We start from the raw sequence: 9383 nt of genomic DNA, 5'->3' as shown, positions 1-9383 counted from the left end.
TATGTAGGTTTATATGGATTATATATAGTACGGAGGAGTTGAGACGTGGATAGAGATATGAGGATGAGGCAGCAGAGTTCCAGGAATAGTAAAGCTCAACGACTGCTGCTGACGAATTATTTTTAAAAGTTTCGAATTACTGTTTGATAAGAAGCATCCCCCGGGGCTCAAGGCGACAGGTCCGTCGCGGTCGCTCGTAACTGCTCGGGATGCTTAGGACATTTTGTAGAAATGGTTTTGCAAGGATGTATAGTTAAGAGGGGGTGAGAGGGTGTAAATAGAAAGGTAAACTTATGAATTTATTGGGTTTAGGATGAATATAAATTGTTTTTAAAGAATTGGAGGAAAATTATTGATAATTGAAGGGTTAATTAACTTATGTTGATTTTGAAGTTGATTTTAAAGCCAAAAATTAATATCAATAATTTCTATAATCTTATCAAGGTATTCAATTTTTTTTGGCGATAATAAATTTAATAATTTTTTATTTTTTTTGAAAGTAGTTTTAAATTCACTGAAAGAAAATTAGACTGTAATTATAATTTAACTTTTAAAAACAATTAATGAAAAATATATCTTAATTTATATTTTTACGGCTATAAATTTTATTTTGATACAGAATTTTTCATAACTAATCAAAATGACTTTATTTTTGATAGAATTAAAATTTTTACATTGAATTTCGTAAAAATTGAAATTTTTAGTGGATTCAAAATTAATTTCTCAGATTGTAATTTTTGTTTGAAAAAATTTGTGAAAATTCTATACAATTTTGTTGGTTTTTAAATTTTTTGTCATCAAATGTATTAAATTCTCAGTAATTAATCTTATGATAGCGAAATTATTTTCAAAATATCTAAATTATGGGTTTCGTGATTGAAAACTACAAAAATGTCTTCAATTACAATTTTTCTCACTAATCAAATATTGACAACAGCTCGCTAATTTTAAATTAAATAATTTTTTATTATGAATTAAAAAAAATTTATGGTTATTCAAATATTGGTAACACTAGATTGGTTCAGTGCCAGAGTTATCCAAAACCACCCTCGATATGCATAACTCCGATCTCTAGCAATTCTCCGAGTTCTGGAATCGAACGGACACAATGCAGCAGTTACAATTAACGATTATTCGGTCTTGCAAATGATAAACCTTTTGTGAGGTTGGTGAAACGAGGCTGGGCAGGCTTCCAGATCTCGGTCTGCATCCGTGCCTCGAGGATCGGGGTGCAAAGTAAAATGGCCGGTCGGCCATTAATTAATAATGGACTGGAAAGTTTGGTCACAAAGAAGAAGAAAGAAAAAAGAAGAACAAGAGCAAAAGCAAGGAGGAGAATGATGAATAAAGAAAATGTATATAAGAAAGAATAAGAATAACAGTCGTCTGGTACTCTGACTGGGCAACTTCCGCAAGCTGTCTCTCGCGCTCCTTCGGCCCCTGGTGGCCCCTTTCCTCCCCCGTTGGTCTTACTCTGCTCTCCTCTGGAACGGGGAATGGATTTTATGCCCAGAGCGAGATATATGGCGGCCGCTACGCCCGGGCAAAAATAATATTAATATCGGAAAGGAAAGGAGGGAAACTTTCGCAGGCTGGTCCTGCTTTGGGCAGGGGATATCAACTATAATAATAACAATAATAAACGCCCGAGCGGGGCGCCATTGCTACCGCCCATCCACCCAACGACCCCCTTCAGTCCCCCCTTTTTTTATTCGGCTCTCACTCTCGCTCTCATTCCGTCTTCCTTTTCCTCACCCTCTTGGACCGCCATCACATTTGAGCACACATGGATTCCACCCTCATATACACATATGTGGATCATATATACATTAACTGGGTAGTTGTGTATTACGCTGTATTTATGTACCTACACACATATGTGAATTGTACGTACGTGAAAAAGCTTACCCCGTGTTTCTCTCGGTGCTTGGGGCCGCGTATAGGTGAGCGCTATATACTTCAGGATTAGATTAGCTTCCACTGGCTTCCCAAAGGCTTATACGAGCTTGAAAGCGGCAAACAAAAATGCTTGCTTACCGAAAGATTTCCGTGCTAAAATAAGGAGAAAATGAAAGAAATGAGAAAAAAAATCTGGAAGAAAATTATTGGAATAAAGCATGGCAATAAAGAGGGCCAATGTGCAGATCTTGGAGTTGTAAGTATGATATGATGGGAGTTTTGGTCCGGGTAACGAAAAATTCCTTTGATGGTCCTGCGTCCTAAGTACTGCAATCGAGTCTTCTGAACAGAGTACCTTCATTTGCATCTACGAGCTAAAGAATTCATTATTTCTAAGGACCGGTGTGGAGAGATAAGTTCATTTTCCGAGTTTTTTTTGGTCTTATTGTCGAAGATAATTATTTGGATGATGTCTAGCTCTATTTGACTCTTGGAGTTTAGTTTTTAGGTAGATTTCTTTAGAAGTCTTACTATTGCAAAGGCACTCATGTATGAATTTAAATAAAATTTTGATATAATTGTTATGCCCAAAAATAGTATCCCTAGTAGAAATAATCAAGCTTTCACTCGATTTAAACTAATAAGTGGCCAGTGACTGGCAGGTCTAGTTGAACTGGCCAATTACTGATCAAAAACTCGATTTAATTTCTGCTAGCGATTCGCTCAAAAATTTATATTGATATGTATGAAAAAAAATTAAGTCAAGCTTAAAATTGATAATTTAATTCTGTCAATTATATCTTTAAATTTATGCAACTATCTTCAATTTATGTTATTTATTTTCTAGATAGAAAAAAAAGTTTACTTGAATCAAGTGAATAATTTTGAAGAGTTTCATCTTCTTAAGAAATTTTTCTTGGTTTAAGTAAATTTTATTTAATTCAAGAATTTTTTGTCTTGATTCAAGACAATGAAACTTTTCAAAATTATTTTATGGGTTCAAGAATTTTTCTTTTGCTTCAATTTAATTTTCTTTTCTGTGTACAGTTTTTGAAATTACCAAAAATATGAATAATAATTACTTATATCCCATTATTTTCAAAAAAACTTACATAACTTCTTGCAGTTCCGAAAAGTGAAGATAGCTTATGAAATAAAGGAAAAATAAAATTTTTTCTATTAAATATTTAATTTTCCTGAAGTTTACAAATTTTTGAAGTGCACTAAAGGCATCATAAGAAAGTCAATTTGTACTACGCCAAAAAATGACAAAATTAATGCCAATCTACATTAGAAGTGGCCGAATAGTTTTTTTTAAGATCAACATACTTAAAAAAATCCAAAACTTGATTACTAAAAGTTGTTTTTCTTCCAATAAGATTATCATTTAGTTTCGCGCTGGAGGGCAATTATCCGGGCGACTCAGGCTCTCTGTTCACCTCTCTCCACTGCTGCCATCAGCCAGACCCAGAGTTAGAAACAGCTAGGTGGGTTGTCCAACAGGACGTTCGTTATTTCCGGGGGAATTAATCTTGCGGAGACAATCCGGGGAGCTGTCAGGTCCATCGGATTAATGGTGGTTGCGTTCTAACGAATTCGTATTGACGTCACGGCACTTTACTTCCATTCGGGGCTGCTCGGCTTTCCAACTCTCAAACTCTCCAACTTCTCTGCTTCCATTCTTATTATATAAATGTATATCTATACCCAGAAAACGTAACGCTGGTCCCGCTTATTTCCACCAATAGTTTCTCGTCTCCTGTATTAGGGTATACCTAGAAACAGACGTCCTTCTGAAGGGTGTCCCTCCACCTTTGGCTCTAATCCGGAGCTTTTCTCGGAATATCAGTGTATTGGCCAATATATATCACCCCTCGCTTCACCCTCGCCTCCTTCTCTCGATCTGATGGACGCGGATATGCGTCTGTCGGTTACCGCGAATTAGTTTCCGAGCATTTAACCGGAATTTCTGGGCAAGACAAGTCAAAATAATCAATTCGAAGCATTAATCAAATTTCTTAAGCGGTCAGGTGAAGAAAAATGAGTAATTTATATTTAATAATTTTTTTTTACACTAATTAAACCTTTTTTTAAAATAAATCATATATTTTTTTAATTCAATTTGACCAAAAAAATATTAATTGTAAATAAATTTTTATTAGTTCATTTAAAATCAATCAAACAAGAAAAAATGATTGTAAAAATTTTATTTAAGTTCTTCAAGAAGTTTTTTAATTACAATAGTTATAATTTTAGGCAAAGGACCTATTTGTATAATTTCAAATATTTACAATTCAAAAACTATGAATTTTAATTAAATTTTAAGAGAATAATTTTTGTTCCAACAGAAGCTAAATTATAAAAAAAAAAATTAATTCATACGCTAATGCAAATATCTAGAAAAATATTAAAAGAATTAACTTAAAATTTTTAGAAAATAATTTTGCAAATTCAAAAAAACACAAATTAATTTTGTAGTGTAAAATTTATGGGTGAGTTAAAGTAATTTAGTATAATAAAAAAATAGTCCTGGAAACCTTTAATTTGAATTTCTATTTTTTAAATTTTAACTACCCCTAACTGCTCAACAAAAGTCCAAAATTTGAAGCCTAGGCCAGCATATAAAAGCAGCAATAACAGCTAACTCAGCAGAAATGGTGTAGGTTTTGTCTTGGAGTTCATTTCTACTTAGCTCATCTCATAAGCGTGGATTTCTGGTCTTATCCCTTAGCAGATAGTCCTGGGGTACACTTATATTCATTTCTCCCCCAGCAGAGCCGTCGCCCACTGTCGATAGTTTTTTTACTTTATTTTATTTGAGTTTTTTACGCTCGCGTATACTTAGAGAGAGGCCGGTCGTCCTTGTTCCTCTCGACATCGGCACACATCCGCTTCTCCACGCTCGACCACCCTCGAAGTCATCCCCCATGGCGCTCTCCTATTTTTTGCCGGTTGTTTTTGGGGTGGAAGTTAGCATCAGCCTCCACGCGATTCACATCAACGCACGACACACGCATTCAATGCTTGCTTTACTTTCCCTTTTTACGTTTTTATACTCCCCGTACACCGTACACCCCATTACTGCTTGGTCTTCTCCGATCGGTCTCGCTCATACTCACCAGCCATCCGTTTTCTGTTTTTTACTGACATTTCCACACACGCACACACTCCACGGGCAACATTTCGTTTCATTATCATACCATTATTTCTTTTTTACCCGACTCATAAATTCCCGGCTTCCCATGGCTTTTCCGTGTTTTATGCATTACTCGTAGCCTTGCTGCTATTAATGCGATAGCTTGTTTTGTATGGTAAACCCGAGCCCCAAGCTGGTCATCCGATATCTCGCGGCTGTTCATCCGATTCGTGGCTATTATTTTTTATTACTGTTACACTCGAATGTTGCTTTTATTCTAGGGCAATAATATGTTGAGATAAAATATATTTTTAAATTATTTCTCATTCTTTTTTTTTCTTCTTTTACAATTTTAATTATTCAAATTTTTATTTTAGATTCTTTTTAACTTCAAATTTAACTACTCAAATATTTCGAAGAATTTTTTTACAAAGTAAAAAATTAATTTGGTTCAAAATATTTTTTAAAACTATTTCTGATTTTTTTTTTTTCACTTCAAATTTAACTATTTAAATATTGATAAAAATTTTTATACAAGATAAAAAAATTAAGAAAAAAAATCTTGAGCCAAGAAAATAATAAAAAAAGTTTGGAAAATCCAAATGAGCATGCCTTAAGCGCTCATGTCATACATAAATTATTTAGATCATAACAAAAATTATTCGTTTTTAAATTGAATTTTTCCGCGAGTAGTATTATCCCCTCTGTAGGTCGAACCAAAGAAAAATTTTAACAGATGATAAAAAAGTTAGTAATTATACCATCATGTATGTATAGTTTCTGCTTGTATATAGTTATTTCAATTCTGTTTATGAAAAATAATATATATGGCTGCCGAAATCGCAGAAAAAGTCACCGAACTGACAATCGAAAAAAATTAACTGTATCGAAACGGAATTATTTTGACACGCAATTTTCACAAGGGTTTTGATAAACTTCCTCAGGAATAAAACAAAAAAAAAATTAAATCGTGAAAGTGATTTTTGACAAAGTTGTGGTGTTATCAAGCCCATAGCTTCCGTGAATACCACGCTCTTATTCATTTAATTCATCAGATAAACGAGTTTTTTCTGAGAAATCTTATTTAATCGATAAGAAAATTTTTTTAACGTGTTCTGTAGTTACTATTATTTATTTCAATATGCTTTTTATCCATAATTTTTTTAGTTTAAATTATGAAAATCACGTTTTAATCGAAATCACGATTTTTAGGCGAGAGTAGAGCATACCTGCGCGCTTCGCGCTTAAGGCATGAAAAAACAATAAAATTTTTTTATCAATCTATAAAATTAAATTAAAAAAAAAAATCCTTACAATTTTATCAAAACAATTGTTAAAAAAAAATAAATTAAATTAAACAATAATTCCATAAAATTAAAACACATAGCCATAAATTTTTTCCCGTGTCTCCAACAATACAATAAGAAAATATTATTAATGACTCCCATTTCTCGAGCAAATCCCAAAATCTATCATGATATATGTTTCTTTTTATCGTTAACACGCAGTACTTTTTGTTTAACCAAAATGTGTTGTCTGGTTGACGTGATTGAATGCATGGATATTGTGGATGCAAAAAAACATGTGGCTGAAAAAAGTGTAATGAAAGAAATGGAATAAGCTAGGAGATCCGAGTGCCCATGAAAAATGGTCTCCAACACGTCTCGCAACTATTACATCCAGTTTTATCTTATAATAATAATAATAATAATAATACAACTTACACTTCTCTAACATCTCCACAAAAATACCCAATATCAATAGCAATAATAATGAGCATAAAAATAACAATAACATGCATATCTACAAGACGAATTCCGGAGAAGATCCGCTTTAAGGAGACTTACTCCTTCAAGATGATATTAATGAACAGAGGAGTATAAGTATAAGTATATAACTTGCTATTATTCTTATTCCCATTATGTACATGGTTTACATGGCGGGCAGAATAGAGTCTGGATGGTGTGGCGAGGATAGTTAAATAATAATAAAGCTAAAAAGAGTCTTACAAGGATGATAAAAGTGGATTCGGAATTATCGATCTCAAGTGTCTCGAGAAAGCGGAGAATCCAGGGAAATGTGTTTACTGAATCGAAACTACATGGTATAGTAGCTGGTCGTGGTGGTAGCTGGTATGGTAGTCGGTAGTCGGGCCGCTCGTCAACCGGTATGAAGAACGCTCAATCACCTTATTTACAAGAATAACAGGATTCCATTGGAGCTTTAGATTTCCGATAATAACGCAGCCCGTATATATCCACCAAACCAAAGTGATCCATCTTGAACTCGTCTTCAGTTCTCAGTTCCGACTGAGACTCTGCTGATGCTGATAGAGAGACCCAGGAGAGAATATACACAAGCATAAAAAAGATAAAGACCGAGCGAGTGAATCTAATAAAATTGCGCGGTGTACTGTGATGAATAAACCGTTTCCCATAATCTAAGTGGTTGACGTAACGAATGTCCCGCGTGGTTGTACTTGTACTTGTACTCGGAAAGAAGCCACGTAGTCACGGTTACGGCTTCTCTATTTATACTCTACAATTCATGTATAAATTCCCGGTTTTTATTTATCGATTTCTCAAAGTAGACGAGTTGTTATGTCGCTTAGTATAGGTCGAGGCGTATTATTAAGCCCAAGCCTGAACAAGAAAGACAACAGGGAGTCCAACTGGAGCAACCCAGCCTCTGTTCTACCTTTCATTTTTATTTACAACTCTTTTTTTGCCGGTCTTTTTTTTTTTTTTTGAATAACTTTTTCAAGAGGGTTGAGGCTTACTGGCCCGGGAACCGGAAAGGGCACGGGTTACTCGAGCACTTGACCCAAGGAACGACTGCCGCTGCCCCGGGGGAGGATTTCTACCACTGGCTGCACTTGGAGTGATTAAAGTGAGCCCGGGAATTAAAGTGTACAGTGTATAGCAGGAAAGTCGCGGCCATAAAAAAAAAGAAAAAAAATACAGGGCTACCCCTTGACTTTATGTATAATGGGCGATGGGAGGGGCGAGGAATTGAATGTGAGGGAAAAAAAAGGAGCTGAAGAAATAAAAGAGAGACTAAAGAAGGAGAATAAAGAAGGAGCTTGCTTGGTACAGTGGCAATCAGTGAAATGGCGGCGAAAATAAATGAATGGAAATTGAGTCTGTCTTGCTGAGAAGCGGACACGTTACCGAGGGCCAGCCAACCACTAAGCGGGCAGCGCCATCACCAGCAGTGTCTTTGCCAACCTCAGGCAATGGATTGCGGATTGTTGAGTACCCAGCTCATGAGGATTTGTTATTGTAAGGAGGCTTCTTGTTTCGCGTACTGGAGAGGTTACTTCTAAACGACGAGACGAGAAACGGAGCTTGCTTATTTCTCAGTCTTGCAGTTTCAGGTCCAGGTTCCACTCGTGAAAGTGGAATCTTAGCATTATGTGGAATGAAGATGGCCAGATCCCGAATGTCCTCAGGCGGAATGTCCGCAAGAAGTTAGCTTCAAGACTAACGAGAGACCAAAATGGAAAGAACGATCGCCGGCTGTCATTCTAGCGATGATTCTACCTTCTTTTTGTATATTCTTGTTGTTATTGTTTTTATTATTTTGCTCGGTCTCGCTTTATTCTACTTGGAAACAGTGTTCTGCTCCTGCTCTGCCAATCATCCACGTCCTTCTCGGGCCTCACTCGTCTACATACCCACCAATATTCATTCCCATTGTACACGATATAAATAATTTATATTATGAACCGGGAGCTTGGCTTCGATAAATTTCATTGGAAAATTATGAGACTCGATTAAGGATAAAAGAACCTATGGATTTTGTCGACGTAATGTTATTTCTTTTGTCCCAGTGATAACGAATTCGCAGAATGGTTATTCTGGGGAGATTCATTGGTGGGTCATTCGGATGGGGAAAATGGATCTGTAAAAAATAAAAGACAATAGTGGAAATTTCTTTTTTTATTTAAATAATTTCTTTAAATTTAACTATATAATATTAATTTTTGTTTAATTAAAAATTTCTAGCAACCTTGCAGTCACTATGTGACTGCCATGATTTGTGAACTATAAGTAAATAAAATTTTGCTTTATTAAATAATGACTTTTGTTAAATTGCACTGTACTTTCTTAAATATTGATGTTTTTAAAGATATAAGCTCATCCCGATGTTACATTCATCAAAAGCTTTCATTTGAGTACCCACATGCATTTTGATATATTTTTCATATATATAATATATATAAATCTATATAAATATATATATATATATATATATATATATATATATATATATATATATATACAGATATATGAAAAATATATGTGGGTACTCAAATGAAAGGTCTTGATGAGTGTAACATCGGGAT

This window comes from Cotesia glomerata, linkage group LG7 (assembly GCF_020080835.1).
Source record: "Cotesia glomerata isolate CgM1 linkage group LG7, MPM_Cglom_v2.3, whole genome shotgun sequence".
In the NCBI taxonomy this organism is placed as follows: domain Eukaryota; kingdom Metazoa; phylum Arthropoda; class Insecta; order Hymenoptera; family Braconidae; genus Cotesia; species Cotesia glomerata.
This window is presented reverse-complemented; position numbering follows the sequence as displayed.